Source organism: Moschus berezovskii, chromosome 19 (genome assembly GCF_049115385.1).
Source record: "Moschus berezovskii isolate FMDL1 chromosome 19, NW_MosBer_1.0, whole genome shotgun sequence".
Taxonomy (NCBI): domain Eukaryota; kingdom Metazoa; phylum Chordata; class Mammalia; order Artiodactyla; family Moschidae; genus Moschus; species Moschus berezovskii.
Window position 1 is genome coordinate 59297466 of NC_142478.1, and position 25416 is coordinate 59322881.

A 25416-nucleotide genomic window follows, 5' to 3' on the forward strand; every position below is an offset into this window, starting at 1 on the left:
ATCCCTAGTTAGAGAACTAAGATCCTGCCTGCCAGGCAGCATGACCAATAAATAAATAAATACAATTTAAAAATTGCACCTTAGTTGTTGACTTCCATTCTATTCTGAAAGCAACATCTGGAAGTGCTGCAAAAACTTGTAACTCTCTGCTTAAAATGCTCCAGGGGCCTCCCATATGCTCTGAGTAAAAGCCTGAGTATGATTTCCAGCCTCCACCCACTTCTGGCCTTGGCTCCTCTCACAGCCCTCCGTGTTCACTCCATCCAGCAACACTAGCCTCTGTCTCCCATAGAAAGCCAGATGTGCTCCTACCTCAGGGTCTTTGCACTTGCCGAAACTTCTGCCTGAAACACTCTTTCACGAGACATCCATGTAGCTCATTCTACCACTTTCTCAACCAGGCCTTCTGGATCCTACCTCATTTAAAATAGCAATTATACCCCCTGATATATATGAATGAATTGTGTGTGCACATGCCTAAGTATATGGTTTATTTTATTGTCTTTTTACCCATTACAGTTAAGCTCCAGGAGTGGGGATTTCATATGTGTAGGTGTTCATATGTGTGTGACATATATGCATATCTGCAAAAACTGTTAACCTCCTTCCTACTAATGACAGACTTTCCTGGGCCCAGGCAAGGAGGTAACAATGAATAAAACAGCTCCAAATCTCTAGCCTCCTAGAGCTCATCTTTTGGTGGAAGAACACAGACAACAAATTGCATGAACAAATATTAAATATGATCCTTTCAGAAAGTGATAGGTATTGTGGAAAATAACCTGGGACGAGTTATTGATGAGTGATGGTGGAAGAGGGAAACTTCTATAGATAAAATCATCAGGAAAGTTCATCTGAGGAGGTGACCTGAGTGATAAGAAGAAGCCAGCTGTGCAAAGTGCTGGAAACTGTATTGCAGGCAGAGGAAACAGCAGGTGCAAAGTCCCTGAGGCATGAATGGGATCAGCGTATTCAAGGAGTGAAAAGAAAAGCAGAGAGGTTTGAGCACAGGTAGCACCAGGGATTACAGTAGTGATGAGGTTGGGAGGGAGGCAGAGAGGGACCAGATCATTCAGAGTATCCCTGTGCACTTTCCTAGCCATTAGCCAAGAAGAGAAACTTCCCTGTTCCCCCCTCCAAACCCTGCCTTCAGGATTAGCTCTTGAAGATCCAAAGGAGAAACTAAAGGATTGAAGGCATCCTTGGCATCCAAATGACTCCCAGCTAGTCCACAGCTCTCTGACAAGCTTGTTACAACATTGATGGAGTGATTAAATTTCATGCTGAAGAGGCTTGAGCCCTAAATAATGTTCTGAATAGAAAGCTACTGTCTGAGGTGCTGCCTGCACCTGCCCCATATTTCATTAGGGCCTCCAGAGGCAAACAGAGCCAAGGAAACTGGAAAAGGTCAGGATCTGAACACTCTGCAACTTGCAAGAAAGGCCACTGGGGTCCAGCCAAAAGAGCATTGGATTGGAGCTTCAAAAGCCAAACTTCCAGCCAGGGTCAGCAACTCACTGTGTGACTCTGGGCAAGATATTTCCTTCTCTGGGCCTCAGTCACCTAAGCTGCAAACCAGTGGGGAAGGGGTGACATTCACAGGTCCCTAATGGCTCTTGAATACTCATAACAGCTTTTTAAATGGAGGGTTTTTGGTAGACTAAACACTTAACATGGAGAAGGCAATGGCAAGCCACTCCAGTACTCTTGCCTAGAAAATCGCATGGGCAGAGGAGCCTGGTGGGCTGCAGTCCATGGGGTCGCTACTAGTCGGACACGACTGAGCAACTTCACTTTCACTTTCACACATTGGAGAAGGAAATGGCAACCCATTCCAGTGTTCTTGCCTGGAGAATTCCAGGGACGGCAGAGCCTGGTTGGCTGCCGTCTATGGGGTCGCACAGAGTCGCAGCAGCAGCAAACACTTAACATCAATCATCTCATTCACTCCCCACAAGAATCCTATCAAGTGAGCACTATTATGATATTTCACAAATGAGGAAACTGAGGCTCAGAGAGGTTAACTTGTTCCAGGAGACACAGCTAAGTGTTGGGTCGGGATTTGAAGGTCAGCGATGGGGCTTACCCTTTCATTCATTCTGTTTTAGGTTTCTTACCAACACTCTTAAGGGTTTGGGCTGTTTTCAGCCTTGTAGTTTGAAGGAAGATTATTTATCCAGGTCACTTACCGTTAGCTCTGCACTTTGAAATATCTGTCTGATGGCTGGCTTGCTGTCCCCGCTCCTGGGTTGTCTTGCCCTAGGACTGGAATCATGCGTGGGACTCTTGTCAAATTGACTTCGATTGGTATAGTTTCAGGAGGGCCAGGGTTTGGGGCAGACATGGAGGGGCCGCAGGACTTGTCCTGACAAGGCTTTGCAGGAGCTTTATTGACAACTGTTAATCCTGGCGAAAAGCCAGAACTCACCTGCCTTGAGCGCCTCTCAGCCTCCACTCTGATTCTCCCCAGCTGAAGTCTGCAGAGACAACCAGGCCTGGGGCTCAGAGGCTGAAGTCAAGGTGAACTCTGTCCCCTGATCCCTCTCTACACAGCCAGGTACAGCAGGCAGCCAGCCAGAGAGTCCCTCAGCACCTGCCACTTGCTGAGAGAATAAAAGGAATAAAACAACATAAGAGGCCTGTGGTTCCCTGTGAACCTGGGGGGAGTTCCAGTGTTGCTCAGGGTGCAGGGGGAATAGCACTCATGTTTCCTGGGGTTTGACCTTTTGTATTGAAACTTTTAAAAATGGGCATGCCCTTGCTGAGCAAAGGCTCATTGCATACATAAATATATTTGCATGGAAACAAGAATGAAAGTTTAATCACTGAAAAGTGGTTGTTTCTACATGGTGGGTTTTCAAGGATATATGCTTTAAAATTAATACACAATTTTGGAGCAGTTTTAGATTTACTGAAAAAATTAAGTGGAAAGTACAGAATTCCCACAAACCTCTAAGTTTGGGGTAATTGATGATGCAGCAATAAGGAAGACATGATACAAACAGGGATCCTGTCTCTTCATCCCATTCACTTCTCCTCCTCACTTGACTTCCTCTCTATTTCCCAACTTGTGGTCTTAGTCTAGTTTCTTGGTCTCCCAGAATCTCAGTTTCTTCATCTAGTCCACGGAAACCAGTAATTCCTAATTCATAAGGTTGCCACGGGGAATAGATGAAGAAGTCAGCAGAGCTGTTATCACAGTGCTTTGATCTTGGTAAGGTCTGGCGCCATTCAAGAAAAGTTTTCTTGCTATTGAATGTCATAGCATCTGGAAGGGCACATAGATATCAAAATAATAATAATAACAATTACACAGGTGGCTAGTCTCAAACAAATGGGAAGCCTGAAGACTGAGGTGAAAATGACGTTTTCCTTTGAATTCCTTCCAGTCACTCTAGAACTCCACTCAGATTGGCCCAGTGGGGTTTGGTCTTTTCTCCCCAGCTTTTTCCATCTTCTCTATCTGTGGTCACGTTCTCTTGCCCCCTTTTCCCTCCTTTCCTCCTGTGTCCCAACTCTATCCTGAATGAACAGCAAAAAATGACAATCGCAAACTTCAAAACTTCCCGTGAAAATCTCTTAAGAGGCGTTATATTGGAGAGCTACATGTCGTCTCTAAGTTTTCCTTCAAAATCGGAGGAGAAGGCTGTTTCTTGGGTTTCTGTTTAGGTTTCATGTTGATCTATGTCTATATCCACCTCTCTACAAAATATCAATAGATACATGTATCTGTGTGTCTTTAAACTCTACAGCCACCCTCAGTGTGGCAAAGCTAATCTCATCCAGAGACAAGTGAGACATGACCCCCACAGGAGATTCATCAGGTCTACATTTCCCATTTCAGGCCTATTCTGGGGCATACTGAGAGGAAAGGGGAGCAAAATTACCAGCACACTTGTGTTAATATTTATCTCTTTTAACTCTGTGAGGCTCCCACTAATCTATTGCATCCATTCTAAGATGCACTCTTTTTCTGATTTTAACATCCCTGAAACTGAGATCCATTTTGGTGTGATCTCATTTCACTCCCTGTGCCCAAGCCAACTTGGTCCTAGCTGTTCAGATGGTCCTTACTTCAACTGAGTTATGTACACTGCCCAGCCTCCACATGTTGATTTCAATCACCATTAACGTGTCTTCAGAAAGATGATGCCATGATAAGAGTCAGCATTGAATGGGAAGTTTCTGTGTGCACAGAAAGATGCCCAAGCACAGCAGAGGGATGGAGATCTGGTCATCATGAAGCAAATTCTTATCTGATGGAACAACTCCAGTTTCATATTTTCTTGCAAAATAACAACCAGATCTTGACAGAACCCCTAAAAAGGAAGAAACTCTGATAGATGAAGCTGTATTGCATTTTGTCACGTAGATACATGCTAAAGATTTTTTTGTCACATCAAGCCAAGCAACAAGAGGTAAAAGAAGTTGCCAAATCCCTGGGAACAGATGAAGGGACTTTCAAAGGATGGTGTGATCAATCAAGGTATTTAAAAGGACTATGAAGGCATTGCATAGTGACTTAATTGGAAGAGATTTTTAAAATTTATTTCTTAATTTTACATAAAATAATGATACATCTTAAACTTGATGATGTTTTACATTTAATGAAAGCTAGCTGAATTCAGGGTACTAAAATATATGGGACTTGATGCCGATTTAATGATCAATGAAATCTCCCAGTATTACACAGATGCATTATTATATTTTACTTATTTTTTTGGTAGCTTATTTTTGCTGGTTTGGCTGTGTGGCATATGGGATCTTAGTTCCCTGACCAGAGGGAACATTTCTATATTTAATATATGGACATTTATTATTATTATTATCTTACAAAAAGGCCCTCAAACCTGACTTGTATCCTCCATTTTTGTTATTATATGAGTATAACATCCTTCAGAAACCCATGTACATTGGGAGTATGGAGTCTTAACCACTGGACCACTAAGGAAGTCCGCATTATTATATTTTTAAAACTTCTGACTACTCCTTCTGTCTTTCCAAAGATCTCTCCCAACAAGGGGTAAGGAAAGGAAGAAAAGAAACCCTTTCATTTTGATAGTGAAATAGTGCATGTATTTTAGGAACATGCAACAATACCAGCTGAAGAGTGTCTGCCCATTAATTGAAAAATACTGGTCCTAGGAATTCACCCTCAGAATGACAGAGTGACTGAGCACAAATATTTAGTTACCAGATGGTTATATCAGCTTCATTTATAAGCATAAAAGATTGAAAACAATTTAGATGAGCCTCAACAGAACTGTGCTTACGTAAATGATTACACACCCATATAATGGAATAGTAGAGTAGGCGGAAATAAAAAACAGAATCAATGTTTATCAGCAGGGAAGGAAACTCATATAATAACAAAATAGGAGGATACAAGTCACGTTTGAGAGGCTTTTTAAAAAATAATTATAATAATAAAATAATAAATGTCTACATATTTAATATAGGAATGTTGACTAGAAAGAAACAAGTGAAATAAAAATAGCAGTTATCTCCTCTTCTGAAGAGAGGAAATGTGGGTGGTTTTCATTGTCTTCTGATTCTCTTTGCATAAAATATTTTTATGTAGTTAAAAAATAATAAAACAAAGAGGGTGGGAAAGAAAGAATTGATAATAGCTCCTGTGAGAAAAATGAGGAAAAGCTGCCTGCTTAGGCTTTCTCTATGGTGTTTCTTTAGATGTCCACAGGTTTATGCTCCAGGAATGATTGTCCGCTGAAGAAAAAAATAAATCCTAATCACACCGCTAATAAAAGCATCTTGGTGGCAAATATATTTAATCTGGTAAACTAAGAAAAGACGACAGGTGTGGAAGCCTCCAGTGTCTGTTTGCATTTGTGTGGGAAGTCTGGGAGGGCTCAGGCAAGTTTCTCAGGGTTTGCTGCTGGGGTGAATATTTTCTATTTTTCTCTATCTCTTCTTGGGGTGAGGATGCTTATGTTTTCACCACCAGCAGTCCTTTCTCAGTAGGGGTGTGGATCGCAGAATTCAAAGCAGGGAGGTGGTGACACCTGGAAATAGGTCTGGTATAGACTGAAGGTCTGTGGTTCCCAAATTTCATCAGTTGGAGTGCCACCAACACCTGGGGTGGCTGTGTTTAGAGATGGGGTTTTGAGGGAAGTAATGAAGGTTAAATGAGATCATAAGGACAGGTAACCGATGCTTTTGAACTGTGATGCTTTTGAACTGTGGTGTTGGAGAAGACTCTTGAGAGTCCCTTGGATTGCAAGGAGATCCAACCAGTCCATCCTAAAGGAGATCAGTCCTGAGTATTCATTGGAAGGACTGATGTTTAAGCTGAAACTCCAATACTTTGGCCGCCTGATGCGAAGAACTGACTCATTGGAAAAGACTCTGATGCTGGGAAAGATTGAAGGCAGGAGGAGAAGGGGACGACAGAGGATGAGATGGTTGGATGGCATCACCGACTCGATGGACATGAGTATGAGGAAGCTCTGGGAGTTGGTAAGAGATAGGGAAGCCTGGCGTGCTGCAGTCAATGGGGTCACAAAGAGTTGGACAGGACTGAGCGACTGAACTGAACTGAAGGTCAGGGCCCTAATCTGATATGATTCAGTTCAGTTCAGTCGCTCAGTCATGACCGACTCTTTGCGACCCCATTAATCACAGCACGCCAGGCCTCCCTGTCCATCACCAACTCCCGGAGTTCACTCAAACTCATGTCCACAGAGTCGGTGATGCCATCCAGCCATCTCATTCTCTGTCGTCCCCTTCTCTTCCCACCCCAAATCCCTCCCAGCATCAGAGTCTTTTCCAGTGAGTCAACTCGTCGCATGAGGTGGCCAAAGTATTATAGTTTCAGCTTTAGCATCAGTCCTTCCAATGAACACCCAGGATCGATCTCCTTTAGAATGGACTGGTTGGATCTCCTTGCAGTCCAAGGGACTCTCAAGAGTCTTCTCCAACACCACAGTTCAAAAGCATCAATTCTTCGGCGATCAGCTTTCTTCACAGTCCAACTCGCACATCCATATATGACCACTGGAAAAACCATAGCCTTGACTAGACGGACCTTGGTTGGCAAAGTAATGTCTCTGCTTTTTAATATGCTGTCTAGGTTGGTCATAACTTTCCTTCCAAGGAGTAAGTGTCTTTTAATTTCCTGGCTGCAATCACCATCTGCAGTGATTTTGGAGCCCAAAAAAACAAAGTCTGACACTGTTTCCACTGTTTCCCCATCTATTTCCCATGAAGTGATGGGACCAGATGCCATGATCTTTATTTTCTGAATGTTGAGCTTCAAGCCAACCTTTTCACTCTCCTCTTTCATTTTCATCAAGAGGCTTTTGAGTTCCTCTTCACTTTCTGCCATAAGGGTGGTGCCATCTGCATATCTGAGGTTATTGATATTTCTCCCAGCAATCTTGATTCCAGCTTGTGCTTCTTCCAGCCCAGTGTTCCTCATGATGTACTCTGCATATAAGTTAAGCAGGGTGACAATATACAACCTTGACGTACTCCTTTTCCTATTTGGAACCAGTCTGTTGTTCCATGTCCAGTTCTAACTGTTGCTTCCTGACCTGCATACAGGTTTCTCAAGAGGAGGGTCAGGTGGTCTAGTAATCCCATCTCTTTCAGAATTTTCCAGTTTATTGTGATCCACACAATCAAAGGCTTTGGCATAGTCAATGAAGCAGAAATAGATGTTTTTCTGGAACTCTCTTGCTTTCTCCATGATCCAGCGGATGTTGGCAATTTGATCTCTGGTGCCTCTGCCTTTTCTAAAACCTGCTTGAACATCTGGAAGTTCACGGTTCACATATTGCTGAAGCCTGGCTTGGAGGATTTTGAGCATGACTTTACTAGCATGTGAGATGAGTACAATTGTGCGGTAGTTTGAGCATTCTTTGGCATTGCCTTTCTTTGGGATTGGGATGAAGATTGACCTTTTCCAGTCCTGTGGCCACTGCTGAGTTTTCCAAATTTGCTGGCATATTGAGTGCAGCACTTTCACAGCATCATCTTTCAGGATTTGAAATAGCTCAATTGATAGGATTAATGTCCTTATAAGCTCCTTCCCTGGCCACTCCCCAGTGCGTGCACCAAGGAAAGGCCAGGTGAGGCTGAAGTCAGAAGGCAGCCCTCTCCAAGCCAGGAAGAGTCACACCAGAAACCAAATCTGGGGCGCTATAATCTTGACATTTTAGCCTCCAGACTTTTAAGGAATAAATGCTTGTTGTTTAAACCACCCAGTCTGCATTGTTTTGTTACAGCCGCCTAAGCCTACTAATATGGGCTTCCTTCATGGTAAGAGGGAGCAGAGTGCTGGTGGGTGAGCAGAGTCAGGCAGATGAAGATGAAATGAGGGTAGGTCAGTATGTTTTAGCTGGGAGGAGGAACACATTTGAAGATCTGGAGAGAGAGCCTGAGATGTCTTCTAGGTGACCCCACATCCATTCTGGCTGCCTCTGTCTGAGGCACTGATCTAGGCAAAGAGTCTCATTTTTTTTTTTAATTAAAGATATGTTTTAGGGGGCCAGAGGTTAAGAATCTGCCTGCCAAGGCAGGGGACACAGGTTCGATCCCTGGTTCGGGAAGATCCCACGTGCCTTGGAGCAACTCAGCCTGTGTTCCACAATGGCTGATGCCCAGGAGCCTCGAGCCCGTGCTCCACAATAAGAGAAGCCACCACGGTGAGAAGCCCACACACTGCAACTAGAGAGTAGCCCCTGCTTTCTACAACTAGAGAAAAGCCTGCGCGGCAATGAAGACCCAGTGCCATCAAAAATAAATAAATAACTTTAAAAAATTGTTTTAGTTCCCTGACCAGGGATTGAACCCACATCCCCGGCACTGGAAGGTAGATGCTTTCTTTTTTTAATTTAACTGGAGGATAATTGCTTTACAATATTGCGTTGGCTTCTGCCACACAGCAACGTGAATCAGCCGTGAGTATACATGTGTCCCCACCCTCTCGACCCTCCCCCAACCCCACGTCATCCCACCCCTCCAGGTTGTCACAGAGTACTGTATTGAGCTCCCAGTGTTACACAGCAAATTCCCATTATCTATCTGTTTTACATACGGTCATGTGCAGGTTTCAAGTCTACTGTTTGTCACACCCTCTCCTTCCCCTGCTGTGTCCAGAATCTGTTCTCTATGTCTGCCATCTCTATTACTGCCCTGCAAATAGGTTCATCAGTACCATTTTTATAGATTCCATATATATGCGTTAACATACGATATTTGTTTTTCTCTTTCTGACGTACTTCACTCCGTGGAACAGGCTTCTAGATGCGCCTGTCTCACTAGAACTGACTCACATGTGTGGAAGGTGGGTTCTTAACCGCTGGACTACCAGGGAAGTCCCGAGATCCTCATTCTTGAATCACTACCCAACATACTCGGTCCTTCATCCCCTGTGCACCCCCAAACACCCTCATCTTAATTCTCGGCTTGAGTCTCTTAGTACGCAGCCTGCTCCAGCAAACCAAACTGAGCATCCTCACTGCCTTGCTTACCTGATGCTGGCTTCCTTGCCTGCATGTTCCTAGCCCACACAAGTCTCCCTTCTCTTGTCTATAAGGATCATCCTAAGATCTGTCTGTTTCACCCAAAGAACACTCCCATTGGCCTCTTTCCTACCAGGAACTATGTGTTGTTACACATCACAGCCCCAGTGTCTAGCAAAGTGCCTGGCACATAGGAAGCACTCATTAAATACATGCTCTAGAATGAATGAATGCAGATGAATGGGCAGCATATAGTAACTGCCTGCCACATAACATCCCCAGATTCTTGGGCCTTCTGGAACAATCTCATCCAGCTCTTCTCAAATTTATTCGTCTCTGGACTTCTTCACACTCTGAAATGAGGACCCAGTTTGTATGGTTACATCTACTGTTGTTCACCATATTAGAAATTAAAACTGACAACTTTAAAAAAATATGTATTTATAGATCCATTATAAATAAAAATTAATATTAGGCCTATGAAACATTAACATATTTTTATAATGTTTGTACATATGATAATAACTATATTCAGTTCAGTTCAGTCGCTCAGTCGTGTCCGACTCTTTGCGACCCCATGAATCATAGCACACCAGGCCTCCCTGTCCATCACCAACTCCCGGAGTTCACTCAAACTCATGTCCATCGAGTCGGTGATGCCATCCAGCCATCTCATTCTCTCTCGTCCCCTTCTCCTCCCGCCCCCAATCCCTCCTAGCATCAGAATCTTTTCCAGTGAGTCAACTATTCACATGAGTTGGCCAAAGTATTGGAGCTTCAGCTTTAGCATCAGTCCTTCCAATGAACACCCAGGACTGATCTCCTTTAGAATGGACTGGTTGGATCTCCTTGCAGTCCAAGGGACTCTCAAGAGTCTTCTCCAACACCACAGTTCAAAAGCATCAATTCTTTGGTGATTAGCTTTCTTCACAGTCCAACTCTCACATCCATACATGACCACTGGAAAAACCATAGCCTTGACTAGATGGACCTTGGTTGGCAAAGTAATTTCTCTGCTTTTTAATAGGCTATCTAGGTTAGTCATAACTTTCCTTCCAAGGAGTAAGTGTCTTTTAATTTCCTGGCTGCAATCAGCATCCGCAGTGATTTTGGAACCCCAAAAAATAAAGTCTGACACTGTTTCCATTCTTTCCCCATCTATTTCCCAGGAAGTGATGGGACCAGATGTCATGATCTTAGTTTTCTGAATGTTGAGCTTCAAGCCAACCTTTTCACTCTCCTCATTCACTTTCATCAAGAGGTTTTTAGTTTGTCTTCACTCTCTGCCATAAGGGTGGTGTCATCTGCATATCTGAGGTTATTGATATTTCTTCCCCTAAAAAAGTGAGAAGAGGGACATTGCTTTACATTTTTGCAAAACTCTTTAACATCTCATAATTGAAGATGACTGGATTCTCATGGCTAATTCTGAGTTTGTTGTGATATCATAGGTCTTATAGACTCTGGACAATTCCCCTTTATACCCATGAGAGCATGAAGTTGAAAAAAAACAAACAACACTTTAGTGTTATTATAAAAGGGCTTCCCAGGTAGCTCAAACAGTAAAGAATCTGCCTGCAGTGTGGGAGACCTGGGTTCAATCCCTGGGTCAAAAAGATCTCCTGGAGAAGGGCATGGCAACTAGCTGTGTCTCATGGATGCCTGGAAAGTGTTGTGGAGAATTCCTGACATCCATGGACCTTACTTTGAGGACTTTGGATTCAATCCATCTCTACCATTTTATGCTTTACAGATGAGGACAGTAAGGGCTAGAAACATAAGGAGATATGTTCAAAACCACAAGTGGGTTTTTCAGAGAAACAATAAAAGCTGTCCCGTATTAGTCTCTTACCATGTGCCTAAACTCTGTACTTTTATGGCATTCTCTCATGGGATCGTCCATGTGACTCTCTAGAGTTGGACTGAGTTTGACCCTGTTTACATAAGAGAAAACCAAAGCTCAGGGAGGTTTGTTAGTTGCCCAAGGCCACACAGCTGGCCAGGGGCAGAATTGAGATTCAAGGCTAGCGTTGGCTATTGAATTTTGGCTCTCAGTCCCTTATCCATATTCCTGGAACATAAATAGCTAAAAAAGAATGAAAATGACATGCTCCTCTCAAAATACGGGCTGCCTTTAGAGCCCAGAGGATGGGGGCACCTCAGAGGTCAAGGGCAGAGCTGGAAGATCAGGGCTCCAGCAAAAGGGTTGGAGGCGAATCTGGGTGGACTTACTCAGGCCTCCAGGAGGCACTCTGGACATCTTCCCCAGTGGTCTTTGAGGGATTCAGACCAATCCACCAAAAGTCAGTTCTGTGATATGAAGATCTCTGAAAAATCAAGTAGCTGATGACCAACTGCTCAAATTAGTCAGCGCTGCCAATTTCCCAAAACCTTATTTAAGGAAAATTCTTATCAAATATAGTTAATGAATGGGAATACACCCCTGCTTAAAGACAGTCAGTGACTTACACTCTTATACTTGTGCTAGTTTAAGATGCTCAATGATGATATTCATTGAATTTATACTTCTTGAATACTCTTAACCCAAAATTTATTCAGGATGTTTTAATTGTATTCAAGACTCTGCTTAAGATATTCAAGACTATATTCTTCATTAGAAGATCATCATAAGAAAGCCAAACAGCTCCCATGATATTTAGCTTCAGACAAATTGAGCTTAAAATGCCGCTGAGAAGAATATATTCACCGAAAATGTTCAAGACTAATTTATTAGGAAGACCATATCCATATTCATTGAAAATATTCAAGAAAACTGGTAGGCTTCAAGACACTTTTGGCAGATTTAGAAAACTGCTGTGTTGGTGGCCTGCTCTCAGCCAGGTATTGGTCCGAGGTCTCTTGTGCCAACGTGGAGCTGTGTTCTTAGTTCTGTAGGAGACCTGGGACAGGCCAGTCCTTCTAGAAAGTTGTAAGCTGCATTTGAACCCTTAGAGGATAAGAAAACATTGTTGTAAACTTATGGTTACCAGAGGGAAAATGGTGACGGGATAAATTGGGAGATTGGGATTGACATATACCCACTACCATATATAAAATTAATAACTAGGGACTTCCCCAGTGGTCCAGTGGTGAAGATCCCACACTCCTAAGGCAGGGAGCATGGGTTTGATCCCTGATCAGGGAATAAATATCCCACATGCTGCATGGTGTGGCCAAAAAAAAAAAGATAACCAATAAGGACCGACTGTGTAGCACAGGGAACTCTACTCGATACTCTGTAATGACCAATGTGGAAAAAGAGTGTAAAGAAGAGTGGAGATATGTTTATGCATAATGGACTCACTTTTCAGAAACTAACACAACATTGTAAATCAAATAGACTCTGGTAAAAACTAAAAGAAAAAGAAAACATTGTGTCCCCAAGGACCACCTTGACCCTTTGGTCACCTTCATGAGAGGGAAAAATAGAAGACATGTTTCCAAAGGCTTTGTAAGCATTGTTTCCTTCAACCATCCTGGGAAGTTGGCTTTAGAAATTATTGCTTTCTTACTGACAAGGATGCTGAGGCTCAGACAGGTGGGGTGAGTCACCCAAGATCATCTAGTTAGTCAAGGGCAGAGCTGGGATTTGAACTCAGGCAGCGTAGGAAGGTGAACTCAACCAGAGTGGGATTTGAACTCCAGTGTCTGAATGTCAGAGCCCAGGGTCTTGGCTGTTGGACTATATGTTCTCCCACAAAGTTGACTTTTATGAGCTTTATTGAATCACTGAACAAAGAAACTATCTTCAAGGTACGGGCCTTGAGTTAGTGGAGACTGAGTAGTTGGGGCTTTAAAGGAAGGAAGAACTCCAGGAGCTAGGAGGGAATTTGATGGCCCATGCATTTGAATACTTTGGCCACCTGATGCAAAGTATTTTGGCCAACACTTTGGCCACCTAATGCAAAGAACTGACTCTTTGGAAAAGACCCTGATGCTGGGAAAGATTGAAGGCAGGAGAAAGGGATGACAGAGGATGAGATGGTTGAATGGCATCACCCACTCAATGGACATAAGTTTGAGCAAGCTCTGGGAGTTGGTGATGAACAGGGAAGCCTGGCGTGCTGAAGTCCATGGGGTCGCAAAGAGTCAGACCCGATTGAGTGGATGAACTGGACTGAACTGAACTGATCTGTTTGAGTATTAGAAGCTACAGGCAGAAGAGGAAAAGGAAATAGTGAATCACGGGGACAGGACTCTTTTCCTTTCTCTACACCACACAGAAACAAAAATAATGGAAATTCTGATGGCCTGCCTACTTATCTGTTCCACCATCATGCTATTGCTTAGAGCCCAGATCTGGCTACATTATGTTCCCTGAAAAAACATTACAAAAACAAAACGTAAGCACAAAGCCCAGTGGGAGAACAATGCTAGATGCTGATGCAGATGCTTGCTCTGTTCTGCAGCAGCAGTATTATAGAAGCTTCCCAAAGTATCCGTGTCATTCTTTCTTTAGAGGGGAAAATGATGTTTGTATTTTGTTCTTTATTTGGCAAGTGAGATGCATACCACATGGACATTGTTGGTAAGTCAGAAAGTATGTATAAGCTAAAATAAAATAAAAATCATCCATAAATCTTCCTTTCCCTACTTCAAAAAAAAAAAATCATTGTTCACAGTAGGTGCCTATTTTCCCCAGGGCTTTTGCTTTTATGCAATTTTTAAATGGGATCATATTGCACATGCTATTTTGTAACCTAATTTATTATGATCTTATTAATAAAAACAACTTCACCTCATTTTTTATTATTGCTGATTTCTGGTTGTTGATGATTTATTCCATGGACCCAAAGAGAAAAGAGATGGAGAAGGCCTCAGGAGCTACTTAGGGTCTTGGCTGTAGGACAAGCTGGCCTGTGACAGGACTTAGGAGGATTTTGGTGGACAGGTGTCTGAGGAGCGGCCACCTATGGCTTCCCCCAGCCAGTCAGGGCTCGGAAAGCTGCAATGGCAAACATCTGGGGAGACCTGATGATAAAATTCCACCAGAGGCATGAGGTTGTGGGCAAGCTCCGTCACCTTCGGCTGCTCCGTCAAGTGGGGCTGCTTTGAGAACTGTGTGACATCAAGCTGCTAAGTGCATGCCCAACGCCTCCTCCTCAACCCTTCTCACTCCACTGATCTAACACAGACTCAGCAGCGTTCTGGAAAGCCCTCCTAAGGATGATGGAGTTTAGTAGCTTTTTTCTACCAAGACAATAATGTTTTGGCAGGGCACAGCAGAACTTGGCAGGACAGCATGACCAGGTTCCTCTGAATGGCAAGCACTCGGCTCTGAGGTTCCGGTGCCCTGGACCTGGGCCATCCTTCCCTTCCCCACAGGCTGGCTTCTTCACATCCTCCTCTTCTGCTTCCTGCTTGGTCTCCCTCCCTTCCTTGTCTCCAGTTGTCTCCATTAAAAAAAATTTTTTTTTCCAGGATCCAACCACAGACAGGAGAAGCTGCACGTGGTAGATATTACTGCCAGGGATGCTGGGAAGTTAGTGAAGCCCTTGGGAGGTTTCCCTGGGCTGGACCACCTATTGTAGACATAATCTGATGCTTGAGAATAATGGGTGGTAGCAAACCAGGTTCCTCTGTCCACAGGATTCTCTGTGCAAGAATATTGGAGTGGGCAACCATTCCTTTCTCCAGGGGATCTTCCCCACCCAGGAATAGAACCTAGGTCCCCTGCTTTGCAGGTGCACTCTTTACCATCTGAGCCACCAGGGAAGCCCACGACAAAGAACAGACACCCTCAAAGGAGTCATTTTCCTATGAAACAGAGACTCCTCAACAATATTTTATTTTTAGCCAGTTAGTGAGATAATTTATATTTAAAAAACCATCATGCTTAGCACATAGTACGCTCTCAATAGATGCTAACTATAGATGCTAACTATTACTATGACTTGGAGAAGGAAATGGCAACTCATTCCAGTATTCTTGCCTGGAGAATCCCACTGACAGAGAAGCCTGGCAGGCTACATATAGTCCATGGGGTCGCAAGAGTCGGACATGAGTTAGTGACTAAAGAGAGAGATTACTATGACTATGATTGCCTAAAAGCACATAGAAAGCATTAGGACTGTGCATCTGGGCAACCACGGGAAGTCTGAGCAAACACCATTTCTCCTATGAGACCCTCTCCCCACCCTCCACCTCCACCACCCTTGTCCTGGAAATAGCCCCGGGCAGAGTACAAGCTGGGAATATTTTCATACCCCATCACCGCCTGAAGACAGCCAGGGTGTCACCAGGCAGATTAATGCGCTCATCTTTTCCCACTGAAATTGGCATGTCCAGAGTGGAGCTTCGATGATTTATTCACCAGTGACAGTTCTGCTCTGGGGTGGAAGTGCCCTGGTTTGCTGAGCGGTCTATTCATTTGTCTTTGCTGGCACTGCAGGCTCGTGGGATCCCCATCTAGGTTCCCACCGACTCCTTATTCTTTCCATACCCTGCTGCACACATAGAGGGGCAGTCATGGGGGGTTGGTGGTGTGCTTGCCCCCTCACCTACAAAAGTGCCCTCTTGGGCTGGCTTGAAGTGGGGAGGTCCCTGGGGATGGTCATGGGGTTGGGCGTGGCAGCTTATGTGGCATTAAAGAAACCACATCTACAAGGTCAAGATCTCTTTCAAGGTCATGGGAGCTGGATTGCTTTGGGCTCAAATGCTGTCTCGGCTATTCCTTAGTTGTGTGGACCCACACAAATGGTCTGACCTCTCGGATCCTCAGATTCCTCCTTTGTTACAAGGGAATAATGACACCAGTTTCCTGCTATCTTATGAGCAGAGCATATGCAAACCATCTGGCACGTAGTAAAGTAAGCCTGACATGTGTAGGAAGCTTTTAATAAAAGGTAGCTATTATTCACATCTTCATCCTCATTACCATTCCCCTGGGCTCAGAGTTGTCCCTGGAGAAGGTAGAGTTTTTTCTTAAGCTTATGAAATAATCAGAGCTGGAAGCAACTTACAGAATAAGCCAGGTAGCTGGGTTGAAGATCTGACACTTTCACACTGCATGATCCAGTGGCATTATTTCACCTCCCTGAGCCTTAGTTTCCTCAACTGTAAAATGGAGATAAAATGAAGTACGTCATGGGAAGCATCTGGCCTCGAGTGTACTCAGTGAAGATCAGATTTCTTTTTCCATCCCTCTCTTACATGCTCAGTCCTTTATGATTTACAAAGGGAGGTAACAGTCATTATCTGATACCCACTGTGACAACCCCACCCAAAGGATGGGTCATAATCCCTAATTCACAGATGGGAAAACAGGAGCTCAGAGAAGTGTAGCAACCTGCCCCAATTCATATATATTTATTCAACAAGTATTTCCTGAGTGCCTACTGCACACCAGCCACTGTTAAAGTGCTTCAGATATACTGATGAACACAACAGACCAAAAAAAAAAAAAATCTTCGTCCTCAAGGAGTTTACATTCTAGAGATGGGATGCAGATAATAAACAATGGAAATAATAAATTGCATAACACGTTAGAAAGTGACAAGTGCTATGGAAACTAGATCATGATGAGGGGGATCAGGAATGATGGATGGAAAGGAGGCAGGTTGCAGTTTTAGAGAGGGTGTTCACGATGAGCCTTATGAGAAGGTGACAGCTGAGCAAAAACCTGATGGAGACAAGGGTGTTAGCCATGCAGATGTCTGGGGAGTGGGGAGGCATCGCAGGCAGAAGGAACAGCATGTGCAAAGGCCCTGAGGTGATAGTGAGTCTGAGGTGTTCCTAGAACAGCAAGGAGTGGAGAGAATGGGGAGGGGTAAGGTTGGAGGGGGACAGAGGTAATGATGTGTGTGTGTGTGCATGCACACACATATTCAGAGAGTGAGAACGAATTTTTTAGGGCTCTGTAGCCATAATAAGGGCTTCCCTGGTGGCTCAGATGATAATCTGCCTGCAATGCAGGAGACCCAAGTTCGATTCCTGGGTCAGGAAGATTCCCCTGGAGAAGTGAATGGCTCCAGTATTCTTGCCTGGAGAATTCCATGCACAGAGGAGCCTGGCAGGATAAGGTGCATAGCTCTGAATGAATTAAGGAGACGTAGGAGGGTTTAAACAAACTCGTGCCACAGTGAGTACTATTTTCCCAGGATCATTCTAGCTGTTGCAGACAAATGGACTGCAGGGAATTCATCCGCAGATGAATGGATAAACAAAATGTGATCTATCTATACCAACGGGTATTATTCAGCCATAAATAGGAATGAAGTTCTGACACAGGCTACAACATGGACGAACCTTGCACACATTATGCTGAGTGAAGGCAGACAGACACAAAGGGACAAACATTATGATTCCAGTTCTATGAAATATGGAGAGTAGGCAAATTCATAGAGATGGAAAGTAGATTAGAGGTCACCAGGGCTGGGAGAGAAAAAGGAAAGGGGGACATGTTACTTCGTGCCTACAGAGTTCTATTGGGAATGATGGAAGTTTTAGAAACAGGTAGTGGTGACAGTTACACAAACAGTGAATGTAATTAAGGCAGGTGAATTGTGCACTTCTGAAAATAGATAGCTGATGGGAAGCTGTTATATAGCACAGGGAGCTCAGCTCGGTGCTCTGTGATGACCCAGAGGGGTGGGGTACGGAGGCTCACGAGGCGGGGGGTGTTTGTATACAGGTATCTGATTCACGTCATTATACAGCAGAACTAACACAACACTGTGAACCAATTATACGCCAACAAAAAATAAACAAAAATGGTTAAAATGACAAATTTTGTTATATATTTTACCAAAAGGAAATTGACCACAGGGACAAGGAAGGAAATAGCCTAGGCTGCGACAGAGGCTCAGACTGAGGTGGGAGCAAGGAGGAGGTGAGAGGGGCTCAGATGCTGGATTCATGTGGTAGCTGAGACCAGGTGTGGAACCCGAGTCTCCCATACCTTTCCCAGGGCCCCAGGACTCACAGCAGTCTTGTGTGCTCATCGCAGGTCCCCACCCTCCCAGACTCCTGGCTTTCAGCTCCTGGTGGCCCTGCTAGGACTGGTGCTGGATTCCTCCGGCTCGTAGGGAGGGTATGGTGTAACTATGTAGAGGGGAGGTTTTGGGCGAGGCTCTTGTGGATGTTGGCAGCCCCCACCCCACACACACGCGTCCATCCTGGGCTTGCACCTCCAACCCTGCCCAGGCAGCTCAGCTCCCTCTGTTTGCTGCATCACTCTGGTTGTCTGGGAGATGAGTTCCCAGGTCACGAGCCCAGATTAGGAACTGGGTGGAGCCCATGAGCTCATGATAAACACTGTTGCTGTTTGCACCCCATGGACCTTAGTAACCAGCCAGAGAGACATTAGCCCAAATCTTGCTTCTCCTGAGGTGGGCACCATTGTTGTTGTTTAGTCGCTAAACTGTGTCCGACTCTTGCAATCCCACGGACTGTATTCCACTAGGCTCCTCTGTCCATGGGTTCTCCAGGCAAGAATACTGGAGTGGGTTGACATTTCGGGAATTCTTCAGGGGATCTTCCCGACGCAGGGATCGAACCTGAGTCTCCTGCATTACAGGCAGATTCTTTACCACTGAGCCACCTGGGAAGCGCTTCAGGCACCATGGACAGAGGGAATACTGGCCCTTGCATGGGGTATGGGCTCAGACAGTCCTGAGTTCAAATCCCAGCTCTGCCTTCTACTTCTTATGTGACCTTGGCCAGGCTGTTTCCCTTCCGAATCCTTATTTCCTCGGGTTGGGACTTGTGAGAACTTGTTGGGACTTTCCTCAGGCTTGCGAGGGTTAAGTGACAAACAGGTGAATGGATGTTATAAAGTGACAGTTGCTAGACAAACAGGAGGACTCATATGACAGAGGGCCTCAGAGAGTGTGGATGATGCCTGGCGACAGGCAGACAAGGAGAGAGGGCAGTCTAGGGGAACTCTGGGTTTTCTGGGGGAGAGGTGTGTGTTGATGTCATGTACCAAAGTCTGGGGAGGGAGGCAGGGGAACAGTGTGCAGGAAGAGATCCTGAATGCTATTTTCTGCACATGGAGAGTTTGAGAAAGCCTTGGGTGGAAATGTCCAGGCGGTACTTGGAGGTCTGGAGAGCTGATCTGGACCAGAAGGAGGAACTGGGTGTGTTAGTTTAGAGGTGGTCATTGGAACGGCAGACTGTGATGACCGCAGGGAGAAGCGGAGAGGGGTTAGGACAGGACCCCCAGCATACTGCACTTATGGGCTGTTTCCAGGAGATGGAGGAGCAAAGGAAGGGGTGGGAGGACTTGCCCAGGGTCATGGGAGGAGTTAGTTGCTGAGCTGGATCAGAGCTCAGACGTCCTTGTAGGTGGCGTGGAGACGCTGCTCGGCCGCCTCCGTTTCTCTCTCTTCCTGTCTCACTGTAGCCGCTGGTGTTCACTGGTTTCAAAAGAAACAGAAGGACTTTACCTAGTTTAGGGAGGAAAGGATATGGTAGAACACAAATAATCAAAAGTAAAACTCAGCAGTGGACCCCAGGAAATGTTAGGGAACCTAACCTGCTGACTGAAACTGCCCACATTAGCCAGGCACGATGATAACGATCATAATGACTTGATTCTTGTTGCGGAATGATAAGGGATGTGGTGCTGCTGCCAAAAACTCACCAGGAGAATTCGGGAGAGGCCAAAAGGAGGGAGGAGACACCAGCCTACAATATCGTCCTACCGACCTCCCAGAATCCTTCACGCTGAAAGCCATCTCGGCTGAGAGATGCGTGTGCCACCAGCAAGGACCCCAAGTCAGACCAAATACGGGCCAAACAAGATGACTGGCCAGAGACAACTTGGAAACTCACACTCTTACCACAAAACCTGAAACTGTGAGCCACGTGGTAGAGCCGTTCTCCTGGGTTCCCTTTCCCTACTGCTCTCTGCCCGGGTACCCTTTCTCAATAAAATCTTTTTGCTTTGTCAGTACACGTCTTCTCAGACAATTCATTTCTGAGTGTTAGACAAGAGTCCATCCTCGGGGCCTGGAAGGAGTCCCCCTCCCTGAAACGGGAATGGGGCCGCTCCAGGGAGCCAAAGAGTAAGAAAAATGTGCCTTGTCACTGGGATGAATCAGCTTCATCTCTTTCCCAGCCTGACAAAGGTTCATATTCCTATGAGAGACTGATCGGCTTAGCCTGGGCCATGTGCCCACCCTTGGTGAAGGAAGAACAGGGCCCTGTGAAGCTAATATTCCCAATGAAACTATGCACAAGGGTTATTAAGAGGCTGGGGCCAGCGGAAAGGGACATGGAAGCTGCTAGGCAGAAGCTACAGGTGTGCCTCCCCTGGGCCCTGGGCTCTCTGGAGCTTCAGAAACTGGGTCAAAGGGCATTCCCTGGAGGAGCCAAGGCTTGAGCAAGGGTGCCTGTGACTGGGCACCCTGATTAATTCATCGCTACCCACACAGTACGCCTGGAAGGATTCCAAAGGGATGCCAACAGAAGGATAGCTTTGATGAGAAGAGAAAGAACAAAACAAGACCTGAACTGCTCAGACTCATCAGGGAAGAGGGCAGGGCCGGGAAAAGTAGGTCCACGTTGCCAAAGTGCTCTCTACAAGCCGAGAATCCTCCAAGCCATCTACACACCTTGACTCATTCATTCCTCGGCACAGCTCTACAAGGCACTCCATCATCACCTCTGCATTACTGCCAAGGAGCCCGAGGCACAAAGAAGTTAAGGAATTTGCTCAGGGATGCCCAGCTAATAAATGATGGAGCAGAATTCCAATCAGGGTGGTCCAGCCCTGGAGTGTGTGCGCATAACAATTACAAAACAATTACCTGGCACACATGTCAAGTCGTCAGAGGGGAAGGAAAAGGCACATCAGGTAATATGGACCATTAAAAGGGTCCCTTCTGAGAATCAAATCTTAAATGTAGCACCTAGGTTTACTTGTCTTAAAGGCAAAACATTCAAACCCACAAATGCACGAAGGAGAAATAAATAAATAACTTGAACATCCACCAGTGTCACTTTAAAACAACTAGAATATAAATGCAAATTTATATTTCTTTTAAACGGAGTATTATACAGACTGATTGAGGCCGACTTTCCCTCCCTGTACCACGACAATAAATCATCTTCGGGAGCTTGGTAGTTAATGGCTGCGTACTTTCTCCATTGTGCGGAAGCACCATCATTTGTCCAGCTTAATCCCCTCTTGTTGAGCCATTTTGTCATTTCCAATTATCTCTGAGTATAAATGCAGCAGGCACTGCTGGTGATCCACTTGAATCGCCTCACAGGCTTTGCTGAGCACACCTCCCCTGACTTCCAGGCACTCCTGTTTAGATGGGTTTGTATCTGGTGACCTTTCTTTGCAGAACCACCCTGGGGCTGGCTACTGGGGGCCCAGGGTCCAAAAGCCTGATGTTTGTCTCCTCAAGGGGGTGTTCACATCCCCCACTACTGTCGCTGGGGGAGATTTTCATCTCTAAGAGTTGGTGTCAGGAGTATCTGAACCCAGATCTCTTGCCTCGGGTCAGAGCAAATTCGACCTGCTGGCAAGACTGTTCCTCTCTGGCGACACTGTCCAATTTCATAGAGCAGAAGTGGTATCATGCCATTTTCATGGATAGGGCACAAAAGACCTCCCGGGTTTTTGTCTCACTCTCTCTTGGATTGATTGCTCCAGGGGAAGCCAGCTGCCATGTCATGAGGACACTTGAGCAGCTTCTTAGAGAGGCCCACTTGGTATGGGTCTGAGGCCTCTAGCAATAACCACAAGAAGTAGACCCTCCAGGGACCTCTATATAGCACAGGGAATTATACTCAATATTCTGTAATACCCTATAAGGGAAAAAGACTTTGAGAAAGAATTTATATATATGTAACTGAATCACTTTTCTGTACACCTGAAACTAACACAGCATTGTCCATCAACAATATTCCAAAAAAAGAAACCCCTCGGTCCTAGTCAAGTGTTCAGATGACTGCAGACCTGTCCACCATATTGATTCAACCTCCTTAGAAACCCCAAATCAGAACCACCAGGTCGGCCTTAGCTGAATTCCTGAACCTTGGAAACCACATAATATTAAATGTTGATTGTTTTAGGCCACTTGATTTTAGGCTAAACTGATACAATAAGAGCTACCAGCTGAACCCTCTTAGATGTCCACAACATATATCGTCAGACTAAAGAAAAGTGAGTCTCATCTAACCCAGGATTTCCCAAAATTATTTGACTGCAGAACCCAACCCATTCCTTTTTCTTTTGATGGAACTCACTTTGGAACTGCTGATCTATTAAAAAATCTTGGACACACCCTGTGATCCTATGGACTATAGCCCGCCAGCCTCCTCTGTCCACGGGATTCTCCAGGCAAGAATACTGGAGTGGACTGTCATTTCCTTGATAGTCTCAGTTTTGGCACTTCTGGAAGACCTTCTTTGTCCTCCATCAGCTGTGTGTGTGCTGGCTTAGATCTGAGGTTTGTGTGGCTGTGTGTGTGTGTGTGCACGCTCACATCCATTGGCAGTCAGCTCTGTCATGCAGTCTGCTGTGGATTTTGTAAGCTGTCACTGTCAGAATCAGAACAAGCTAGTCTGTCATGCAGCTCTGATGGAGCACAAACAGGCAAATGAAAAAGGAAATGGTCCCACGATATCAGGTCACTAGGCAACGTGTCCAAGACAGCTGGTCCATGACTTTTCTCTGCCCTCCCTGCTTTACTGGGCTGCTGGGCTGCTGATAATAACTTAAGCAGTGGTCCTATTTGATTTGCACACTCTCACTCATCGTCCCAGTCACCCTCTGGGGGATGTTCAGGGCTGGCAATGGATGGGCCCCATTTTATAGGTAAAGAGACTGAGGCTCTGAGCCAGGATTAAGAGCTTTGTTTTTTTCTGGCATTATTCCCTCTGCCAGAAACCCTTAATCCTTCTTCCCACCCCACCTGCCCCCCAGCCAAGCTAACATTGGTCTGGAACCAGTCTGCCCGAGTTTAAAACTGGCTCAGCCACTCTGCTACTTCCTAGCTGTGGGAACCTGGGCACATTTCTAAATCACTGCAGTTTGGCTATAGATTAAATGGCAAAATGGATGTGAAGAGAATGGACAGTCCCTTGCAGCTAATAAACATTTAATTTTATTGTTATTATTAATACTCATCCTTTCAACTTTGACAACACTTCTTCCTAGAAGCCCCCAGAAACTACTCTCACCTCACCCAGGCTGGGTCCAAGCCTCCCCTGGGCTCCTCCTGTGCAGCCCTCACCCTGATTCTCCAGTGGTTCCTAACCCTGGCTGCAAATTGAAATCCTTGGAGAGGTTTTAAAAAATATTCAAGCCCAGTGCCCCCCACCAGAGACCAATAACATCTGAATCCCTAGGAGGATTTCTAGAGCATAAGCTGAGTATTTCCCCATCCCGACCTTTCACTCAGCCAGTGAGGGATGCTGGAGGCTGGGTGCCTGGTCTCCAGCCTGGGTGAGCACCCTGGTACCTCCATTCGGAAGCTGATGGAGGGAGGCGCCAGCCTAGCCAAGCAGCATCGCCCACCTGCATCTCCCCTCAATTTCCAAATCTTCCGGGGAGGAAAGTACTGTAGTCCACCGCCAGCCTGTTGTCTGACCCTCTCCCCTGCCCCATTTTCTCTGTTAAAATGACCTCCCTCCACCATGGTGGTTTTGCAGAGTAACCAACAGTAACAACAGTGATGGTAATAGCGGATATTCTGAACCCTTCCTGTGTTCTAGGGATTGTGCTGAAGGCTAAGGGGCTAAAGTCATCCTCTTCTTCCATTATATATATATGTGTGTGTGTGTGTGATTCATATTCCAGAGTTGTATTTGCAGGTTTCTCCTGATTTAAAAGTAATACATTCATGGTATAACCACTATGGAAAACAATATGGAGGTTACTTAAAAAGCTAAAAGTAGAACTACCATATGACCCAACAATCCGACCCCTGGGATTAGAGAAAACCATAAATCAAAAAGATTCATACAACCCAATGTTCATAGCAGCACTATTTACAATAGCCAAGATATGGAAGCAACCTAAATGTCCATTGACAAAGGTATGGATAAAGAAGAAATGGTATGTATATGCAATGGAATATCACTCAGTCATTAAAAAGAATGAAATAATGTCATTTGTAGCAACAGGGATGGATCTAGACATTATCAAACTAAGTGAAGTAAGTCAGAGAAAGACAAATATCATATATTGCTTATATGTGAAATCTAAAAAAAATGATACAAATGAACTTGTTTACAAAACAGAAACAGATCCACAGACTTTGAAAACAAACTTATAGTTACCAAAGGGGAAAGGTGGAGGGAAGGATACATTAGGAGTTTTGGATTAACATATATACACTACTCTATGTAAAATAGGTGACCAGCAAGGACCTAGTGTATAGCACAGGGAACTCTACTCAGTATTTTGTAATAACCTCTGTGGGAAAAGAATCTGAAAAAGAATGAATATACGTGTAACTGAATCACTTTGCTGTATACCTGAAACTAACACAACATTGTCAATCAACTATACTCCAATATAAAGTGAAAAGTAAATTAAAAACACAAGAGGTTTATTCTTGGGCAAGTGGGTGGGCGTTGGCAACTAAGATGATAGAGGTATGGTATCAGGATTACCACTAGACCCCTGACAATGGAGACTGAAATCCCCTCAATGCCTCTAATTCCCACTCTTCTTCTCCCAAATGGAGACATTAAGAATTGGAAGGCAGGTGCTGGGAGAGTGTTAGGTACAGACTCGGGGCTACTGGTTCAGTAACCTGACATGCTGCTGCTGCTGCTAAGTCACTTCAGTCGTGTCCGACTCTGTGAGACCCCATAGACAGCAGCCCACCAGGCTCCCCCATCCCTGGGATTCTCCAGGCAAGAACACAGGAGTGGGTTGCCATTTCCTTCACCAATGCATGAAAGTGAAAAGTGAACATGAAGTCACTCAGTCATGTCCCACTCTTAGCGATCCCATGGACTGCAG

General features: G+C 45.0%; 1 long non-coding RNA gene across 1 annotated transcript; it reads right to left on the bottom strand.

The window, feature by feature from the left end:
• Positions 1-10502: 10502 nt before the first annotated feature.
• On the bottom strand, positions 10503-18700 carry LOC129542747 (uncharacterized). The gene is made up of 4 exons (XR_008683139.2): positions 18409-18700; positions 16448-16541; positions 11718-11812; positions 10503-10821 (listed from the first exon to the last, which is right to left on the bottom strand). It is a non-coding gene; the product is annotated as an uncharacterized LOC129542747 (long non-coding RNA).
• Positions 18701-25416: the final 6716 nt, after the last annotated feature.